Source organism: Panthera uncia, assembly GCF_023721935.1.
Source record: "Panthera uncia isolate 11264 chromosome C1 unlocalized genomic scaffold, Puncia_PCG_1.0 HiC_scaffold_3, whole genome shotgun sequence".
Classification (NCBI taxonomy): domain Eukaryota; kingdom Metazoa; phylum Chordata; class Mammalia; order Carnivora; family Felidae; genus Panthera; species Panthera uncia.
In genome coordinates this window covers 101,304,280-101,327,557 of record NW_026057584.1, presented here as the reverse complement: position 1 = coordinate 101,327,557, position 23,278 = coordinate 101,304,280, and the positions used below count along the sequence as shown (strand labels likewise).

At 38.4% G+C, this 23,278-nt stretch overlaps 1 protein-coding gene across 2 annotated transcripts in view; it reads right to left on the bottom strand.

The window, feature by feature from the left end:
• Positions 1-21,215, bottom strand: part of PTPN4 (protein tyrosine phosphatase non-receptor type 4) — a 217,005-nt gene extending 195,790 nt beyond the window's left edge. Inside the window, exon 1 of one of the 2 annotated variants that reach the window (XM_049616206.1) lies at positions 20,596-21,215. The gene's annotated coding sequence lies outside the window, so the exon portion shown is untranslated. The remainder of the gene's footprint in view (positions 1-20,595) is intronic. The other variant, XM_049616209.1, reaches the window with a different exon arrangement.
• Between the last annotated feature and the right edge of the window lie 2,063 nt (positions 21,216-23,278).

The following is a 23,278-nucleotide window of genomic DNA, read 5'->3' as shown; positions in this document are numbered from 1 at the left end:
AAGTTCTTTCTTTTGCATGTGAATATCCAATTTATCAAACACTATTGAAAAAAATAACAGAAACGATCTTTTCCCCACTGAGTATTCTTGACTCCCCTGTCAAATATTAGTTGACTGTATACGCATGGGCTTATTTCTGGGCTCCCTATTCTATTCCATTGGTCTATGTGTTTGTTTTCATGCCAATATCAGACTGTTTTGATCACTACAGCTTTGCAGTATAGTTTGAAAACAGGAAATGTAATGTCTCCCACTTAGTTATTCTTTCTCAAGACTGTTTTGCTATTTCGGGTCTTCTGTGATACCAAAAATTTTAAGATTTTTGCTATTTCTGTGAAAAATGACATTGGAATTTTGATAGGGATTGCACTAAATCTACAGTATGGACATTTTATAACAATATTAATTCCTCTGATCCATGAAAACAAAATATTTTTCCATTTATTTGTGTCCTCTTTGATTTCTTTCATCAATTCTTAAGTTTTCAGTGGATAGATCCTTCACCTCCTTGACTAAATTTATTTTAAGTATTTTATTTATTCCTAAGTTTTTGATGCTACTGTAAATGGAAATGTTTTCCTATTTCTTCTTCAGATATTTCATTGTCAGTATAGAGAAATGCAACTAATTTTTTTATTAATTTGTGTAATGTTTATTTTTGAGAGAGAGACTCAGCACAAGCAGGGGAGGGGCAGAGAGAGAGAGACACACACAGAATCTGAAGCAAGTTCCAGGCTCTAAGCTGTCAGCACAGAGCCAGACACACAGGTCTTGAACTTGTGAACCGCGAGATCATAACCTAAGCCGAAGTTGGATGCTTAAACCGGCTTAGCCACCCAGGCACCCCAAGAAATGCAACTAATTTTTGCATGTTGATTTTATATCCTGAATTACAAGTTGACTGAGAATCAATAGCAGAATTTCATTGCTTTATTTTGCTTAATTAGCATAGCTTATTCTTTCTAACCTCTCCCAATAGCTTCCCAAGTCAAGTTCATAAATCAATATACAAATGGAACCTTACTGCAAAAAAATGAATGAATAGAAATTAGTGCAAATGAATGGCAAAGCAGCATCTAGCCAATTATTTAGCCAATTTTTTTTGAGAGCACACCCACACGCACTCAAGCAGGGGAAAGGCAGAGAAAGAGAGAAAGAGAATCCCAGGGAGGCTCCACGCTGTCAGCACAGAGCCCAACAAGGGGCTCAAAACTCACAAACCACAAAATCATGGCCTGAGCCAAAATCAGGAGTAGGATACTTAACCGACTGAGCCATCCACGCACTCTGTATTTAGCCAATTATCAAGCTCTCAAAACACAAAATATTCTGTTACTATGCTGCACTCAAATGGAATTTAGCAAGAAAAGCTTTCACAGCCTAAAGCAAAGGTCTCCTTTTCTATCAACAACTGCCGTTACACTAGTAAACCTGATAAACCACTGTTTTCACTGTAAACTTTAACATTCTAATTCTGTTGCTTTCTCATTCGGATCTACCTTGGAACAGTCACTTCATCTTTCTGAGCTCCAATTTCTTCATCTGTAAAATGGTAAAACCTGTGTGATCTACAATCTGCACTGTCCTATACAGCAGCCATGCTACACAGAAGTGAGCGCTTGAAATGTGGTTCATGTGACTAACGATTTTTTTAATTAAATTTAAATGGCCACAGTTGGCTAGTGGTTAACCTATTGCGCAGTGCAGGACTCAATCATCTCTAAGTTCCCTTCTAGTTCTAAAATGCAATCATTGTTAAAAGTTGCCTTTCTCCTTAAAATGGAATAAACAATGAACTGTAAATCAAACAGATAACACAACCACGAAGGGGGGGGGGGTCCTAATAACTACTGAACACAGTATTCCTGACTAGGATTGACAAAATTTTTCTATAAGAAGCCAAACAGAAAACATTTTAGGCATTACAGGCCATATAATCTCAGTCACAACTATTGAATTCTGCCTTTGTAGTGTGAAAGAAGCCATAAACAATATGTAAACAAATTGAGTATAGCTGTGTTCCAATAAAACTATGGACACTTCAGTTCAAATTTCATATAATTTTTAAAATTTAATAATGTTATGAAATATTATTCTTTTGATTTTTTTCCCAACCATTTAAAAATGTGAAAATCAGCCTTAGTTCAACAGCCATACAAAAACAGGTGGGAGGTCAGATTTGACCAAGAGACCACATTCTGCTGACACCTGCTCATGACCGCATACCCATAACATCATATAATCTGAGGACAAATCAAAAGAAATGTAAAAAATAACCTTGAATTTTACTTAGTAAGTTTGTTGTCTATAAGTGGTCTTGTTGTAGCATTCTGAAACTGTTTTGTATGTATTACTGAACAAATGAATGAATACGTTAATGTTACTGGGAACCAGGGGTCCCACTATAGGAGAAAGGAGGTCAGATATGGCATAGAGAGAAGGTTCTAGTGTTAGACTGGAATTAGAAATAATGATATGATTTCATTTTAAATATATATATATATTTGCAGGGTGCCTGGGTGGCTCAGTTAGATGTCTGACTCTTGATTTCGGCTCAGGTCATGATGTCACAGTTTGTGGGTTCGAGCCCCGTGCTGGGCTCTACACTGACAGTGCAGAGCCTGCTTGGGATTCTCTCTCCCTCTCTCCCTGCCCCTCCCTCCCTCTCTGTCCCTCTCTCTTTCAAAATAAATAAATAAAAAATCATATATATATATATATACATATATATATATATATGCTATCTCTGTCCACTATTGGAACCTAGAAGCAAAAATACTTCAATTAACACTGAACATATATAATGCCCTATATATTTTTCACACTAAAAGGAAATTTTCAGGATTCCTTGGGAAAAATAGTTGGTTCCAGAGCTGGGACAAGAAAAATACAAGGTCAGGCTAAACGTCTTGTGTTAGTAAGTGAAGAAATCCTCAAAATCTGATGGAAACAAGTCAAAGAACATAAGAGGCAGTTTAAAGGGGCTCCCACCAGCCAAATGAGACCATTTAAGTTTAAAAATAAATAATAAAACAAGAATCCTCAGATTTAACCTGATACTAATTTTTTTAAGTGAAGGAGAGAAATAACTAACTTCTTTATAGAATAACGTCAAATGATAAATGTAGAAGGAATGAGAGAAACAGAAAACTGCCATTTTACAACTACCACAACTGATTCAGGCAGAAGTCATCAATGAATTCTAAAATCAGTTGATGAAAGTTTGTTGGGGAACAATGTATACACATAATTTCAAGGTATCATCCCACAGATACTATTAATTATGAAGGGGGAAAGGTAGCTCTACGGTGGAGAAATCTGTCAAATCCCACCTTAACCAAATGATAATCTTTAACATCACCAAAACTGATAAGTACCATAATGTACCATAAGTACCATAATGTACTTATGGTCATAAGTACCATAATGTTATACACTAAGAACACAACACCTATGTAATATTCCTGCCAAAAATGTTTAATCCGAACCTAATTATGAAAAAAATTATATTAAAACAACCAGACAAATCCAAATTGAGAGACATTCTACAAAACAACTGGCCTGGATTCTCCAAAAGAAAGAAAGGAGGAGGAGGAGGAGGAGGAGGAGATGTAAAAGGCTGGGCAAGTGCTATAGATTAAAAGAGACTTAACCAAATGCAATGTGCAGTCCTTAACCCAATCGTGAATCAGGAGGAAAAAAAGTATAAAGCATTTGTTTGGATAACTGGAGCAATCTAGATATAAACTATATTTCAGATTACAGTACCGTGTCAAAGCTAAATTTCCTGAGTGTGATCATGTGATTATGTGGGAGAATGTGCCTTTTCCCCTAGAAGATGCATGTCTACATGCTGAATCATTTAGGGTACAGTGTTATGATCGTGATGACTGCAATATTCAAATAGCTCAGAAATTTTACAAGTGTCTACAGGAAATAAACAAAGTAGCAAAACATTAGCAATTGGTGAATTTATATGAAAGGTACATGGGGATGTTCAATATGCCACTCTTGCTACTTTTCCAAAGGTTTGAAATTTTTTTTAGTAAAAACCTGCTGGGAAAGAATATCTCTTTCAAATGCTGTTTTAAAAGCAAATACAATAAAACCTCTGTTAAAAAAAATCAAGCAATTAACTACTCACAAAAAGTTTCCTGGATAAGTGACAATCTTTTACAGTTATTTTAAATGGAATGCTCTGAAATGAACCATCTGCTTTGCTGTAATCTTCATTTGTAATACAATGCTTTGAATGTAACTGTAAACTGTAATGCTGGTAGTGTAAAATACTGAACTGAGTAACTTGGCTTGTTGCTATAATACTATATTCAAGGGTCCCTCAACCCTTCAGAACTGAACTAGCAATATAAAATTGAATGGGCCAGATTCTGTTAGGACAGAACTATGAAAACTATGATCTATAAAAATGATACGCCATAGAAGGGGAAAATAAAAAAAAAACACAAATGTAGCAACAGTTTTGCTCTAAAATTTAGCTCTCTGTATTTAATACACCAAATACTATTCATACAGTAATTATAATGCAATAATTTATACAAGAATCTTCTTAAGAAATAGTATACAACAACAAAAAAGTATCCCAGATAATCACAAGCAAATCAATCACTTGAGACATGAATGCATAGCACTGGGCCCACACACTGATTCACTGATGTACAGGCAGCATTTTCCAAATGTCCTCCATGGTTATGGACCCACTAAAAATGCTGAATTACAATGTCAATATAAATTTAAAATTCATTCTAAACTATAAATCCTGGAATATAATTTAAACCATTTCTTGTGTCAAATTTATTTACCTGAGACTTTTCCTTTTTTCACTAATCTTTTATATCTCATTATTTCCTATTTATACGTTACAGCATTTTAAGTACCATGTGACTATGTGTGTGTGTGTGTGAGAGAGAGAGAGAGAGAGACAGAAAGAGAGAGAACACGCACAAGAGAGAGATACAGATACCTAGACTCACTAAAGCCCACAAAGAGGTCCGTAATCCTGTACCTTCAATATACCTGTTTATTCATGTAAACATGTCAACAGCTCCTAGTTGCCATACACAGTATTAGATGCTAGAGATATAAATCTATATTCATCTAGGTCTCCACCCTCAGTGAGCTCACAGTCTAGTTGAAGAAAGAGACTTTAAATAATCCAGTAAAACAATATACTAAAAAAGACATAAACAAACGGTTTTAGGGAGTCAAAAAACTACTGTTTCTTTCTCCTGACTGTAGCTCATTACCTAAGCACTAGAAACAATTTCAGCAGCCACCAGGTTTTCCCCTCTCCCAACCTACTTCCTAAATTTCTATTCTTTAGTCATCTCCATATAAGACACCAACAATAAAGTCCATCTTTCATAAGTACCATCAGCCAATGAAAATATTCTTGTTTTTCCTTGTCCAAAAAGGGCCAGCCATTAGTGTATATAGTATCATCGTCTTTCAGGGTTTGATGCTCCTTTCTTCTTCAACAAAAATTCTCTTAGGGGCACCTAGGTGGCTTAGTCAGTTGAGCATCAGACTCGATTTCGGCTTGGGTCATTTTCCTAGGGTCATGGGATTGAGCCCTGTGCCAGGCTCCACACTGAGCATGGAGACTGCTTGGGATGCTCTCTCCCTCTCTCTCTCTCCCTCTCTCTCTCCCTCTGACACTCTCTAAAATAAAATAAAATGAAATGAAATAAAATAAAATAAAATAAAATAAAATAAAATAAAATAAAATAAATAAGTAAAAATTAATTATTTAATTTAACTATATAATATAGTCATATTATATTACATTACATTATTAGTGTAGAGCATTTTTAGGTGGGGGGAAAAAAAGGAATACTAGCCTCCAGAATTCTTACCCTTCATTTAGAAAGCAAGTGTTTCATATAAGCAATTTCCTTTGTAACTGAACACAAACAATAGAGTTCACAGTACCTAAATGTTTAATGAAATGTTTCAAACTGTAGGTTGAGATTCACTGGCTATGAAATCGACTTAGTGAGCCAAAACCAGTATTTTTTTCAACAAACAAGAATACAGCTGAATCTTAACACAGGGTTGAACTGCGTGGGTCTACTCACATGCAGATTTTTTTTGATACAGTACAGTACGATAAATGTATTTTCTCTTCCTTACGATTTTTTACATAACATCTTCCTTTCTCTAGCTTATTGTAAAAATACAGCATATAATACACAGAACATACAAAATATGTGTTAACTGTTTATCGGTAAGGCTTCTGGTCAACAGCAGACTACTAGCAGTTAATAAGTTTTTGGGGAGACAAAAGTTATACATAAATTTTTGATTGTGTGGGGGTCAGCACTTCCTAACTTCCATGTTGTTCAAGTGTCAACTGTAGAATGAAATAGAAGTTATCATGAGAATGACGTAAAAAGTACCTCTTAATGTGGAGTAAAGTCTAAGTAGTGGGAAAGCCCTGACTTTGTATGTAATCATAATACCATCTTATTACCTCATATGTTCTCATGAGTCCTTGTCTGTTGAAAATAACTGTCAGTCCTTCACAAATGAAGTTAGATTAAAAGAGAGGGAATTCTGCAAAGGGGCTCAAAATGTAAGAATACAAACTATTAGCATACATGGGAAGTAATACTTCTTAGTAGTTAAGAATGTGGGCTCAGTGAAGCACCTGGGTGTCTCACTCGGTTAAGCGTACGACTTCGGCTCAGGTCATGATCGCATGGTCCAGGTTCAAGGCCCCTCTCTCTCAACAATAAACATTAAAGAGAAAATTAAAAAAAAAAAAAAAAAGAATGTGAGCTCAGTAATCAGGCTGTTTTAAGGTTCAAATCCTTACTACCTTTATACCTTGGAATTACTAAACCACTCTGTGCCTCAGTTTCCTCACAAAGGAGCTGCTAAGAGCATTAAATGAGGTGATACCTAAGTCCTTAGCATAGTGCCTGACACTTAAAAGTACCTAATAAATGTTGGCCATTATTATTATCATCATCATCACTGGGTACTACCTGTCTTAACACTCAAAACTGACTTTAGGAAAAAATTGGAAATACTACGCTTTTATCAAAATATTGTAGTTACACTAGAATTAAATCAGAGTACTGGTTACTAAAAGCCTCACAAACCAGTAACTATCCAAGAAACACCAGTAATGCAGTTGGATGCAAGACAACTCATCAGGAAAACAAAACCTGGAAAGATGAGCACCTGGGTGGCTCAGGTGGTTAAACGTCCAGCTCTTAATCTCAGCGCGGGTCATGATCTCACAGTTCATGAGTTCAAGCCCTGCATCAGTCTCAGTGATGACACTGCGGATTCTGTCTCTCCTTCTTTCTGCCTCTCTCCCCACTTGTGCTCTCTCTGTCAAAAATAAATAAACTTAAAAACAAACAAAAAAACCTGGAAAGATACTTGGGCCTGTGCTACAGATGAGTTTGCACCAATTTGGGCAATAGTGGCATAGTCCAGGGGTCAGCAAACTATGGCCCAATAGCCAAATCTGTTTGCTTTTGGGCCATGAATTAAGAATGGTTTTTACAAGGGCACCTGGCTCAGTCAACAGAGCATTTGACTCTTGATCTCAGGGCTGTGAGTTTGAGCCCCACAATGTGCAGAGATTACCCTAATTAAGTGAAATGTTATCCTATAAAAAGGAATTACACTCTTCTCATTACTAAACCAATACAATGAAAAAATCATATTCTACCATTACTATTATATTTTGATTTCATTAATAAAAATCTGTAAAAAAAATTTTAGAAGCCTCAATTGTTTATATGTTTGACAATTAGATAAATGTTCCTCCTTATTCTCCTCTAACCCTTTCCTTGTTCAACATTATCTACCAAATGTCTCAAAATGTGCCAGATCAAGAGAAGCAACACAAATATATCAACAAACTAAACAAAATAGAAGCCCCTGTCCTTATGGAGCTTCCATTCTAATAAGTAAAAATAAAATTATATAGTATAAGGTAGTAAAGCATGGAATGTGCAAATAGGGATACAATTTTATTTTTTTACTTTTATTTTTTTAAGAAAGTTTTATTTTTTTTAATATTTTATTTATTTATTTTCAGAGAGTGAGCGAGAGAGAACATGAGGGGGTAGGATCAGGGAGAGAGAGTCCCAGGCAAGCTCCGTGCTTTCAGCACAGAGCCCAATGCAGGGCTCAAACCCACGAATCATGAGATCATGACCTGACCCAAAGTCGGAAGCTCAACCACCTGAGCCAACCACGTGCCCCTTGATGTTTACTTTTAAGAGAGAGGGAAGGGGGAAGAGCAGAGAGAGGAGGGCAGAGGATCCAAAGCGGGCTCTGCACTGACAGCAGAGAGCCCAATGTGGGTCTCGAACCCATGGACCGTGAGATTGTGACCTGAGCTGAAGTCAGACGCTTAACCAACTGAGCCACCCAAGTGCCCCCAGGGATACAATTTTAAATAGGATATTCAGAAAAAGTATGACTGAGAAATTCATTTTTAAGCAGACTTGAAAGGAAGTAAGGGTGAGTCATGTGGATACTCTGCCTGGAACACTTGGGAAAAAAGGTGTTCTAGGCAGAGGGAAGAACAACCAAGAAAGACTCAAGTGTGAGCATGTCTGGCATGTTCCAGGAACAGCAAAGAGGCCAGTGCACCTTGAAAAAAGTGAACAAGAGTGGTCAGAGAGGTCAGACAGAGCAGCACCCACAGATCATGTAAGGGCTTGCAGGCCATGGTAAAAGCTTCTGCTTTCAAAATAAGACCAGATGCCATTAAGGCACTTTGAGCATAGGAGCACAGTCATCTCCCTTATACTATAAGTAGATGAGTGTTCAACTCATAGCATTTCCTATTGATTTGTTAGAGACAAAGAACTTAAAATACGTCACAAGTGGTTCTGTGCTAACAGAAACCCAGTCAGTATCTACAATATTATAAATTGGTAAGAAAAAACATTAAAATCCTAGCAGAAAAATGAACAAAAAATTTAAGAATGCAACAAGAAATGAAATACACATGAATACACATGAAATACACATGAATACACATGAAAAAAGTTCAACTACATTATCATCAAAAAGAAATTCAAAATAAAACAGACTACTATTTATCACCCACTGCTAAGGAAACTGGAAGTAATGAAAATTGGTTCAGATCTAAAATCCTGTATCTGAAACTACTGGTTTCAAAACACTTCTGAATTTCAGAATATTTTGATTATAGAGAGGTGATAATGCATAAATACCTCATATTAAATAACATTCACAGTTGGGTCTAGGGTAATACCCAGTATTAACCACACATTATTTAAAAGTTCCTTAGAGTACCCTAGGAATGTTCAATGCAAGTGAAATAAATAAAGTCTCAGTAGCCTTGGGGCACCTGAGTGGCTCAGTCACCAAAGTGGTTAAGCATCCAATCTTGGCTCAGGTCATGATCTCACAGTTCGTGAGTTCAATCCCCACATCAGGCTCTGTGCTGACAGCTCAGAGCCTGGAGCCTGCTTCAGACTCTGTGTCTCCCTCTCTCGCTGCCCCTCCGCTGCTCATGCTCTGTCTTTCTCTGTCTCAAAAATGAAAATAAATAAAATAAAAACATTAAAGTCTCAGTAGCCTCACATCAGTTTAGGTCAAGTTTGGCTGTCAAATTAGTTCTAAAAAGTTTTTTTCAGGGCCTTGGGGATCTCAGAATTGCATATAAGGAACTGTTGATCTATACAATTGCTTTGTAAATAATTATGCTAACACAGATCAAAATCTATAAAAATATCTACATGCAAGGTAGGTGATAATATCACAATCACCTAGAATAACTTTTCCAAATCACAAAACCCATCCCAATGAAGATTCCCCATTTCCCTATGTAGCTTCTGCAGCAAGCACAGTAACTGATCACAGTCTGGACTGGGCTAGAAAGTTGGAAGTGTAAATAAACTAAATATAGAGATTTTTTAAATTCCAATGTAAATAAAACAATTTGGGAATCCTTGGAGTTTGTAAAAATATTTTATTTCCATGCTATAAGAAATAACTAAAAGAGAAAACATGAATTTAAAAATATTCTAAAATATTTCCTAAATAATTTTAATCTCCTTGGAAAATTCATTCATTCTACTCACTTGAAGTGTAGTCCGTATTAATTAGCACGTATTACAGGCAAGGCACTGTGAATACTGGGAATATGGGAGTGAAGCTTGGAGAGGCAGACAAGGGCTGACCATGAGTTTAGCTTGTATCTTACAGGAAGAGAGAGCCAATACAAAATTCTGAGCAGGGTGTAATGTGATAGGATATCCATGTCAGATTACTCGGGCTACAGTGACGAGGAGGATTAAAAAGGGCAAAACCAATGGCAGAATGCACTTTAAGGAGACTATTTTACAAGTCCAAACAAGACATGATGAGTTTTTAAAAATATCATCCACCAAAATTTCAGAAGTTTTGCCCAAGGTTCATATTGCCAAACTGAAGCTCAAATGGTAACAGGGATACAGTAGAAAAAAAGGAGAAAAGGAAACTCAGGGATAAGGAGAGGCAATCTAGACAGAGAGCTAAAAAACAGTATCCACATCTTATACTAGTGGGCAATAGTCAGCAATTCAGGCAAGCAGGGCCTTCGTGGTAGAGATCGGATAAGCAGGTGCTATCCCAGCAATCAGGAAAAACATAATAGGGAAATGTGCCTAATTTCATGGTTCTTGATGAAAGGCTTATGAGATAGCAGAGAGCTCCAGTTATAAGACTAGAATTCAGGAATTCAAAAATAGGAGACAGAAAATAGGACAGCAGCAGAAAAGATACAGATTCTGGACTCAAATTAACCTACTTTCAAAACCTAAATCTGCCATTTTCTAGCTGTGAAAGTCTAAACAAACTCAACTTTTTGACCCTCAACTTCTTCACCTATAAAAAGGGGGTAACATTACCTATTCTACAGGGTTGTGTGAGAGAATTAAATGAAATACTATATTTTAAAACACAAATATTAGTTTCACCCCTTTCTCTTTTTCTTTTTCTTCCATTTTTCATCTAAGCTACTACAAAAAGGAAGTCCTTTGCTTGGCCACAAAGTCTAAAATGCTTCTCCAACTAGGCATTCATTAGATGCCTTTAAGTGAAGAAAGTAACACAGATCACTGATGTAAAATGCCTCATGGAGGGCACCTGGGTTGGCTCTGTCAGTTAAGCATCCGACTCTTGATCTCAGCTCAGGTCTTGATCACCGGGTCGTGAGTTCGAGCCCCACACTGGGCTCCACGCTGGGTGTGAGGCCTACTTAAAAAAAAAAGAAGAAGAAGAAGAAGAAAATAAAATAAAATGCCTCATGGGAGCACTAGTTCATACAGAAGAGGTGAAAGTAAATGAGCTGCACAAGTAAAAGGGCCTAAAAAAGTAGAGCAAAGTTTAAATAATTTGAATCAGTTAGCCTAATAGCATATCCACACAATTGAACATGTCACTATACAAAAAAAAAAAAAAAAGGGAAGAGTTCCCTTATATTGAAGTTAAGGGATCTCCAACATATATTTTAAATGAAAAAACTATGATATAAAACATTAATATAATATGCTGTCTTCTACATAGAAAGGTAGGGGGAAACAGTGATTTATATTTATTATTTCTTTTCTATTTGCAAAAATACTGGTAAAATATACAAAAAATCAAAGTGGCTACCTATAGAGAGCAGGGAAGGGAGAGACAGAACAGTATTAAGACTTCTTGGGGCGCCTGGGTGGCTCAGTCAGTTGAGCTACTGACTTTGGCCCAGGTCATTATCTTGCGGTTCCTGGGTTGGAGCCCCATGTTGGGCTCGGTGCTGACAGCTCAGAGCCTGGGGCCTGCTTCAGATTTTCTGTCTCTCTCTGCCCCTCCCTGGCTCATGCTTTGTCTGACTCTCAAAAATAAATAATGAACGTTAAAAAATAAATAAAGACTTCTAAATACATACCTTTTTACATTATTTTAAAATTTGAACCAGACATACTAACAATTAAAAAAGGAAATAAAATTTAAATAAATTTTTAAATATTTGAGAAGTCTGAGTTTGGTAATATATTGTGCTACACTTATTAATTATGACTTATCTGTACATACTTTAGCTATATACTAACATAACTATGATTTATCTGTATATATTTCTAGCACTATAATAAATTTTAAGTTCCTCCAAAGAAAGTATAATCTCCTTGAAAATAAAGATCATGTCTTATTCATTCTGTAACCCCACTGCCAAGCACACTGGATGAAATAACCACTATAGTTTCTTTCTCTTAATCCCCCAAATGTTAAGCTGTCTGTAACCTTAAAAACAAACAGACAAAAAAACACAACAACAAAAAACCTGGAACATCCTGTGCCAGAAAAAGTCTGGAACATCCTGTGCCAGAAAGTAAGGAAAGACTCAAAGGATGGGGACATATCAAAAAGACTCAGGAGCCATCTTGGGGGGAGGGTGGGGGGCAGTGCCACTAGCCAAATCTAAGACAATTTCAACAATAACAACAACAAAAAAATTAAAAATAACAATACAACCCACCGAATAGGAATAGAAATCCTTGAGTACATATTGATATAAAAAAATGAATGAATAAATAAATGCATGGGGAAGAAGGGAGACATGTGTTTTCAGCAGAACATCAAACAGTAAATGCAGACAGCAACCTTCATAGTAGTAGCTGATTCAGGCAGAATGCAGAAGTCATCAGTGGTCCCATAGACTGATGGATGGAGGTTTGAGGAAGAATCAAATACTTGGAGCCTTGGAGCTCTTCTCACAAAAGACATACCAATTACAAAAGTAAAAATGATGACTTTACAGTGTAGAAACTCAGTAAACATGAACATAACAATGTGTTCAGAGTAAACATCACAGTGGTGGGACAACACTGTATGCATCCTAGTGACAGACTAAGAACAGCACATCATTTCTATGGTATTCCTGCCAACAACGCATTTAGTCTACACATGAGCAAACCAACGGATGAACCGAAGCGAAGGGATATCTTTCAGAATAAAAAAGGTCAAGGTCATACAAGACAGAAATATTGAGGAAATGTTTCAAACTGAAGAGACTAAAGACACATTATAATTAAATGTAATGTAAGATCCTAAGTTGGATCCTAAACCAAAAAGAAAAGAGAAAAACTGCTGGGACAACTGGAAAATTCTGAATGGCATCTGGCAATCTGAAGGCACTGTTATATCAATGTTAACTGTCTGATTTGGTAATTATATAAGAGACTATCCAGGTTTTGGTAAAGACACACTGATTATTTAGGAGTGATGGGCATCATGTGTGCTACTTGCTTTCAAATGGTTCAGAAACAGGCCAATGAAATAAAAAATGGTACATTCCTCTGAAATGGCTGGAAGTAGGGATGAAAATGAGAGACCAGAAATGAGATAACTAGGTAGTCTCACTAAAATTTGAGAATCCACTAAGATATAGCAGAGAGAAAGGGTCAAAGACAAAAGTTCCTTCTTTGGGCATCTGGAAGAAAAGGCCACACTTGGGCCCACTACCACGAGCCACGCACAAAGATGTTGCATGCTTAACTTGTGTACACACACACACACACACACACACAGTATATACACTATATACAGAGTATATACCACATATGGTATATATATGGTATATACTGTGTGTGTGTGTAAAATTATTCAAGGAAAATATTTTTACTAAGAATAATTCAAGGAAAAAATTGGTTGAAGGAGATTCAAGAGCTCTTTGTGCTGTTCTTGCAACTTTTCTATAGGTTTGAAATTATTTCAAAATAAATTAATTTTTAAAATTCAGTAAGAATTCATGACAACCTTGTGCCTAGCAAAATGCATGGCTCACTGTACGTACTCAATAAAAATTATTTGGCCTTAGAGCTGCCCAAAGAAGAAATCTTGGTATCATCATCAACTCTTTTCCTCTTTCCCTTATATCCAAATGGACACTCAGTTCTAGTGAAACTACCTAATCAGTTTTCGGTTCTAGTCCCACATCCTCATTTTCATTTCCCCGTTTCCAGCTGTAATCTCTCACCTGGACCACTGCAAGGGCATCCTAACTGGTCTCTCTAGCCTCATGTTTGCACCATCCTTACATCCTTGCATCATTATCTACAAGTCAGGAGTTACCTTTCAAAACCCACATCTAATCTTATTCCATTATTTAAATATGGATAATTGCTCCCTAATGCAAATTCTGATTTCCTAAGAGGCAGACTAAACATTTGTGTAGGGCACTAGCAAAAAGTACACCTAAAAGGAGTACCAAAAAGATATTTCACACACACACACACAAAACAATCAAGTAGTAATTACTGGGGGGGGGGAAGGGGGGAGAGAAGAAAGGCAGGTTAAAAAGGGGACTTTGATTTGATCTCCTTTGTGTTTATTTTAGGATTTGATATTGGTTATACTTTTTATTACATGTGGGAATGCCAGGGGTGAGTGGGTACCATAAACTTGCCAATACTTAGAGCCTCTAGAACACAGTACCTTTCCCAATCTTTTCCCAACTTGGCACCAAAGAAAATAATTTTTAGGACACTGGAATAAGCCAACACTATAGGAGGTCAAAAGAAGCCATCTAGGGGTTCCAATATGCCCAGGACCGATAGCCTGATGGGTACACCTTGCTCTCTGGCACACATGTGAACCATTCATGGCACACCAGTTGGGAAGTTCTACAGTTCTTACTATAATTCCACTCAAAGCCCAAATAAGGACCCTCGGAAGGTTTCATCCACATAGTCGACACACACATACAGGAACACAGATTCCACACAAAATCAGACACCAAGAGCCAGCCCACAAAGACACACATATACAAGACGACCTGTATTTTTCCAAATACACTATGCACCCTTTCATACTTCTGACATTTTGTACATGCTGTTCTCTCTACCCAGATCACTTCCAACCCGTCCTCCAAGACACTGCTCAAATGCCACATCTCATTTCCCCCAGATCTTATTACACTTGTCACTATGAATTGTAATTGTTTGTTGACATGTGTTACCATCCTAGAATTAGAGCTCAAGGACAACAATCATGTCCTATTTACCTGTATACCACTGATCCCTATAACAGACATTCAAATATTTGTTTAATTCACATATAAATGAGTGTTTACTATGTCATTCCCCCAATAAGCCAAAATTTCCAAAATACATTAATTAAAACCATAAGGTAAAATTTTACAATCTAATTAGCATTTTTTTTTCCAAAACAAGATTGCCCATTTCTCTGAGAGAAACCTGGCATAGAAATATTCATACCACTGGACCATTATCCTAGTTTTAAACTGAGGAAATAAACAAGCTATGAGCACAGAGATACTCACTGTAGATTATAGGAGTAGAAATTTCAGAAACGGCAAAATGTTTAACAAAAAGTAAATGACTAAATCAATCACCTGATTGATAAATCATCTGAACTGCTAAGCAATTGTTTAAGTTATACTCATGATGGGAATGGGAAAATGAGAAAAATATGATCACCTACCATTTATTGACCATCTTTTCTATTTAAAGAGTACTACATGCTTTATACATATTATCCTAATCATTACAACAACTCAAAGACAAGTATTCTTATCCTAATTTCACAGACAAGGAAGTAGGCTTGAGGGTTATATAATTTGTCCAAAGTTTTTGAGATCAGATTCCAACCTACATCAATGTGACTTCAAAGTCTATCATCTTTTTCCTACATTGCAATGCTTCTACTATATGTTTCAAATATATTAAACTCAAAACTGTATCTCTACCATACAACTTAATTTTAAAAGTATGGACAATTGCCTGGAAAAAAAAAAACAAAAATATCTATTAAATGGTAATTAAGGGTGAATGTTGTGACAGTATCATTTTTTTATATTAGCGACTCTTTGAAGCCGAATTGCTAGGCAATGAACTGAACTCCTGAGGCAGTAAAAAAGAACTCCCATTTTAATTTTTTTTATATATTTTTATTAAGGACACAGAACAGGTAACATTGTAAAAACTTAAGAAGGATGTACTCAACTAACTGTATTTAAAAATCATATATTAAGCCCAGGGTGCTTATTACTAGGATTGAAAACCTGTCAATCATGACTGGATTAAGCAGCATTCTTCCAGGGAAAAAAGACTGAATTTTGAGGAAGACTTAAAGAGGAGGCACATGAATTGGAGACAGGAATGTTTCAACTGAGGAAACAAGGGCAGAGGAAAACACAAGAGTATTTTCTTTTTAAGCAAGAATGGGAAACAAAGCTAGTGAGATGAAGTGGGTAGAAAGCCTTCAAGGCCAAGTTGATATGTTTGGAATTAATTTGATAAGTAACAGGGAACTGTAACAGACACGTTCTTAAATGGGAAGGTGGCATGCTGAAATAAAAATTTAAAAATTCAAAAAAAATATTTAAAAATTCAAACTTCAGGGGCGCCTGCGTGGCTCAGTTGGTGGGGCATCTGACTTCAGCTCAGGTCATGATCTCATGGTTCATGGATTCAAGCCCTGTGTCAGGCTCTGTGCTAACAACTCAGAGCCTGGAGCCTGCTTTGGATTCTCTGTCTCCCTCTCTCTGTGTCTCTCTCTGACCCTCTCCCACTCACGCTGTCTCTCTCTCTCTCTCTCTCTCTCTCTCTCTCTCTCTCTCTCTCAAAAATAAACATTAAAAAAAAAAAAATTCAAACTTTGTTCCAAGGAAAGCACTGCCTTGAATTTAAACAATACTTAATAACTGGAGGGGAGGGGGGAGGCAGGAGGGGGGAATCCATTATCCATTATGTGTGCTTTATACATATTACCCTTCTGAAAAAGAATAACTAAAGAAAAAAGTTTAAATAATGGGTAAATATATTGGTAAGAGGAATCCTTTCAGATACAATGCTTTCAAATATTAAGTGCCACTGTATATTTTAGTAAGAATCACAGAACTCTAGAGCAAGAAGGGATGCTGGAGATAATCTTTTCAGTGACAACCTCTTCATTTTCCCAATGGGTTAAATTGAGGCTCAAAATCAAATAATTTGCTTAATGTCATATATAAACTAGTGGAAGATTCAATACTAAAACTCAGATTTTCTAGGCAGCAAGATCTAAAGCTGTGCTATCCAATATTATAGCCACTAGCAACATCTGGTTATTTAAATTTAAACTGGTTAAAATTAAATACAATTTTAAATTCAGTTCCTCAGGCAGGACAGTCACATTCAAGTGCTCCATGCCACATATGATTAACGGCTACCATACCTGACAGTGCAGAAAAAGAGTATTTCCATCACTGTAGAAAGTTTAATTGGACAGCTTATTCTTCAGAATAAGCTTCAGCGTCAGACAGACCTAGTTTCAATTCTACTTATTGCAGTGTGGTCCTAGTTATTTAATTGCTCTTTGACCCCATTTGGGGGAGGGAGGAAGCAGGGAATTCATAATACCTACCTCACAAAGTGTACTTGATGACTACGTAAGACAACACAAAATGCTCCTTTACATTATCTGGCACATAATGGACATTAAACACTTCCCTTGTGTATCCTTCTATCTTTCTACTCCTCTATATAACTTCTTGGTTAAAAGATACAAACACAAGAATGCCCAAATTAGTATCTTCCCCTTAAGATAATCCACAGCACCTACTTTTCAATCTGTTCCTACCAATTTTTTCAAATACTTACACCTTTCTTCTAGCGTTGCTACTTAGGAGTAACAAAATGAAGAATGAAGGTGGGGGAGGGAGATGCCTCTAACAAAGTTTAGAGAATGTAATAAATATCCCCTCTTATTTCCCACCCTGTTGTATATATGACTATACTGACTGACCATGCAAAGGAAAAGAAATATACTAGACTGTTCCTAGATCCTGAACTTACACTGTTCCTAGATCCTGAACTTCCAAACCAATAGACGATTCTACAGTACTTGTACATTATATTCCTTATCACCATCTGCACTAGTTGAATATTAAATGAAGAAATAACACCTTCATCTTACAATACTTTCCAGGTAAACAGTAATAAAAAAGGATTTCCAGTGTGTTAAACTAACCTTCAAGGCTTCACAGCTTAATCTACTAAACTGACAAATTTAACAAATCTAGACTACAGCATATAAAAAATTTTACATCATGTATGCGTTTACCCAGAAAAACAACAAAATTCAACTCAGTTTGTAGCCAGTGAATTTCCACCAATACTAAATTTTACGTAGGGACAACAATTCATATTTAGCCACATAGTTAAACAGACTTGCCATTTCGCATGAGGTCACCAATTTTACACTCCTAAAAACTAACACAAAAAAATTAAAGAACTTTTAAACAGTCGTGTTTAAACATCCACAAAACAAGATTTCTACATATTTTTTAAAGCTTTCTTATTGCTTAAAACGGACCATATCAACTCGCAAAAGGGGGGGCAGGGGAGTGTCCTCCCAGTGTCTCCTTGAAATTTATCTGGCATTCTCTTACCTCAGTCCTTAAAGATAATTTACTCAAAAACATGACCAATGCTCCCCCATAAAGGGTTCAGAATAAGTCAAATAAATGCCAAAGAGATAACACTGCACCTTGTACTGTCACTTTACAACTCAAATAATTTTTTTAGACAAAACTAAAATATTCTGAATATACAAATCATAAAGACTAACAATATTCAATGGGGGGGAGTCACATAAATTTTTTTTTGATGAAAAAAGTCTTTATTACTATCCTACATAAAGCACTTTATACATTGAAAACAGGCTTCTATGTCTGAACCGATGAAATCTAATTTGTGACAGTCTGTAATTTTTTAAAGTCCTTCAATAATAATGAAGTGTACATTGGTCACATTAGAATAGGTCAAATGAATTTTCCTGAGGCTGCATTCTAAGTACATCTGACCCAGAAAGTATTTTTAGCAAGTGTGTTCAATCAATGCTGGTTTTATGCCTAGCCTAAATTAGAAATTGGGTGTCACAAATTTGAAGTAACAAAGTTAGTAGGCACATTTTAAAAGATATTCAGTTAGAACATAAAAAACCAAGTATGAAACAATTCTATACCCACAGCCCAGAAGCTAAGCAGGTTAGAAAGCAGGCAATAAGAAAGTTATATCTTCTCCATTACTACTTTTGAAGAACGTGTGATTTTCCAACTTAATAAACTGTAGCCTACTCAACATTAATAAATATGACAAAATAGTCATGGCTCCTTGTGTTTTAGCTCCTGGCCAAATGTTTAAAACAGATTAGCTAAATCATAAATATCTCCATGTACTAAGAGACTATGATTTTCTTCTTATAAACCAAACCACTCAAGAACATGAGAATATGGGACCACACATGTTTCAGTGAAAAACGGTAACAAAGATATGTGTGTCATTAAAAACAAACAAACAAACAAACAAAACAGAGACATAAAAACAGCTTTGTGGTAACTGGAGCATGAATTTATTCTGACAAAAAATGGTGGGATCGACAAAAGACCGCACTCTTTTATTATGAGTCAGTAAAGAAGTTCTATACAATACACAAACTTCTGCTTATGAAAAATCTTTTTTGAAAAAAATCTATAGGTTAAATTTATATTCATCAAATTCAAGATCTAACTGATACATCTAGCTCTACTCCAGTAAGCAAGCACACCTTGGACTGAGCAATCACTTATTTTAAGGTCAGTTCCTCCTCCCTTAAAAAAAAAAGAAAAATAATTTTTTTTTCTTTGACACGTTAAGGTTCAAAACTTAGGGTAAAAAATCTGGGCTTTTACTGTTCCATGATCTTTTCCCTTAAATCATCTTTTGTAAGTCGGATATGTTGGCTTTTGGGTTAGGTTTCCCCCCGCCCCCATAAACACGTTTTAAATGCACTGTTTCAGCTAGACCCACGATCTGGTCACATAAACCTAATATTACTCCAAGTCTGATTTAAAAGCAGTTAGTACATTGCAGATATACAGGTTCCCCTGAACAAGCGCTTGAAAAGCCTACAATTCGTTGTCTGTACTGGTGTCACAATATAAGGTAACCCAACACATAAAAGCCTCCCATTTCAAATTTCGCAGAAACACCGATACATGTATCTTTGCAACTGTAAACTGTTCCATCCTAAGGAAACCTTGGGAAATGCATCGGTATCGTCTACTTAGCTACATCTCAACTTTTTTTTTTTTTTGGCCCAACTACAGATTCCTAAACACAAGAATATACCGGTGGAATCACAAGAGGCTTAAAACTTCAACGGTAGAGACAGTTTGCCCATGCAGCAGAAGCAAGAAGCACTCACATGAGCCCATTAAAAAACAGAAACAAAACCAAAAAGGAAGCCTACCAACGATGGAAAACTCAGAAGATTCCAAAACCTTACCTAGAGTTTAGGTACTGTGGAACATTCCATCTCCGCACCGATTCCATTCCCTTCTCCCTTCTCCCTTCGCTCACCCGTAACAGATTCCAACATTAACCCCAGGAGCTGCGGGAGCAGAGGTCCCGAGAAGAAAGGGGGGCGGGGGTACAAGCATCATTTTTCCCCTTCTCTGAAATCAACCTAGTGCCTCCGGCTTGCCCTACCTGGCTCGCCTCCCACACCCAGGTAACAGCCTCGCGCGCCTCGCAGGGCCGAGACGCCGGCCGGAACCCCAGAGCCTCTTACCTTCGGTGCACAGCCGCGTCCTCTCGGCTGGAGAAAAAAAGCCTCGAGGCCCGGGCGCGCCGGGGCGAAGCGCGTCCGCCGCGCGGCTCCCGGGGGCTCCCTCAGCGGCCCCCCAGCAGCCGCCGCCGCAGCGGCCGCGCCACGGCCCCGAGCCGCCAGCACCACCTCATACTGCGGGGCTGCAGCGGGCCGGCGCCGCCGGGGAGGCGGGAGGGAGGCGGGCGGCCGGCGCGCTCTCCCACCTCCCTGCGGGGATGAGATAATCCACACACCCCCAAAGTGCCGTGGGGGAGGGGAGCCCCGGGGCGGGGGGCCTGGCCCCAAACCTCGGACCCTTCGGCCAAAGCCAAGTCTCTCCTGTCCCCGACTCAGGCCCGGAATTCAGCCCCCGGGGACCCAGGAGTCCTGAGAGAACAATGTGGGGGGGCCGCGAGGAGCGGAAAAGCGCGCAGCGCGGTGTGAGCGGGCGGGTAATCCGGGGCAGCGTTTGTGTGTGAGAGTGCAAGAGGAGCTCAACCTCCCCCCTCCTTCTCCTCCTCCTCTTCCTCCACCTCCTCCTCCTCCTCCTCCGTCTCCTCCTCCTCCCTCAAGCACACCCCGTCTCCCAGGCCACAGCATAGCAACCGAACATGGCGGCTGCGCAGACGCCGCCACTCAGCGGCCGGGAGCGGCGGCGGCCGCAACTGGAGGCGATCTCGCGAGAGGGGAGGCCAAAAACCCTCCCAGCTAGAGCCGACAGGAGAGGTTGCACCCGCGCGCGAGCGGGGGGACACGCAGGTGCGAAAGAGGCCGGACCTGGGTAGGTTGGGGAGGGAGGGCTGGGAGGAGGGGGCGGGGCGCTGTGGCCCCGCCCCATGCCCCAGCAGCGATTGGTTACTTGAACTGCGACCCCTGCTGGACCTACTGACCTAAGGGACCGGCCGAGGAGCAGAAACCTAAGTTTTAAAGGGGAAAACCGGACTTCTGGGCCCCAAATGTCCCAACTTCAGTGCTGATAGAGGATACAGGTTTTAGGATGTAGTTTTGAATCATTTCCTCTCCTAAATATAGACTCTAAAACAAAGAACAAACAATGTTCTTTTACGAAACAAACGTCTGGGTGCCTTCTGTGTGCCAGGAGCAGTGTGCTTTTAAAAATTGAATTAATTCATCATGATAACACATATGAATTTGGTGTTATCACACCAGGGGTTTTAGCCACGTGCATTCATATTTTACTGATGGTACAAACTTATTTGTGATAAGACAGATGCCTACGGGCTGGGTATCTCAGCTGAAATGATGAGAGGAGGGATTTGGGGACCGTCGCACTTTTCTTTTTGCAATCATTTTTGTCCCTGTCCTTTCCTGTAGCCTGGTGCCTTCTTGCTCTTCCTTGCTCTTAGCTTCAGTACCCCACCAGAGCCGAGGTCACACAAGCGTTCTTTCAAGCAGCGCTTTGTCTCCAAGCCAACAAAATGCCTCTTTATTAATCAGGACAGGTTTTTACAAGATGAAATCTTGTAAATTCATACAGATCTGTGAAAGACAGCGATTTCTACTGACTCTCTTCTCCTTCGCATGCCTGCTCAGTTTTCCCATTTTAAAAAGACAGCTTGTCAGTCTGTATTTTTCCTGCTTTACCTCTTCTACTGACTGTCCTTCCCAGAGCTTAGTTCCAGCAAGTGTTCATTCATCCTCCCCCAAATATGCTTTCCTGCCCCTAGCTCTCCTTTTTCCATGCCTTTGTTCATACTATTCCCCCTACTGAAATGCTCTTCACTTCATCTCCACCTATCAACATCCAGTCATCCTTCCGACCTAAGGTCATGTGGTACTTCCACCAGAAGTAAGAATTCCTCCTTTGACATTTGTAGTTCTTGGTTTATACCTCCCTTCTGTTTTTAATAGGATACTTATGCTTGTGTGGGCCTTATCACCACTACTACCTGATAACCCATTGAGGGCAATCATCTTTGTATCAAACTTGTAATATAAATACAGCTGGAGTCTCCACGTCGGAGGGGTTGAAGGAGACATTTTTTTTGTTTTGGGAACCTCCATAGAATGAGACCTTTAGATAAACAAATGTAAGATTCATATCCATCTACTGTTCTTTGGGAAAATTATTAAGTCATTCTTTAAAAACTTGATATATATGGGGCACTTGGGTGGCTTAGTCAGTTAAGCATCTGACTTCAGCTCAGATTATGATCTCACGGTTTGTGGGTTCGAGCTCTGCATCTCTCTGCTGTCAGTGCAGAGCCTGCTTAGGGTTCTCTGTCTCCTTCTCTTTCTGCCCCTCCCCTGCACATGTGCACTCTCTCTCTCTCCCTCTCTTTCTCAAAAATAAACATTTTTAAAAATTGATATATAATTCACATACCATAACATTCATCCTTTTAAAGTGTACAGGAGCACCGGGATGGCTCAGTGGGTTAGGCGTCCGACTTGGGCTCAGGTCATGGTCTCGCAGTTCGTGGGTTTGAGCCCCGTGTCGGGCTCTGTGCTGACAGCCCCTCCCCCACACATGCTCTGTGTGTGTGTGTGTGTGTGTGTCTCAAAAATAAATGAACACTTAAAAAATAATAATAAAGTGTACAGTTTAGTGCTTTGTAGTATATTTGCAGAGTTGTGCAACCATCACCACTATCTACTTCCACAACATCATCACCCCCAAAAACCTCTCATACCCATTAGCAGC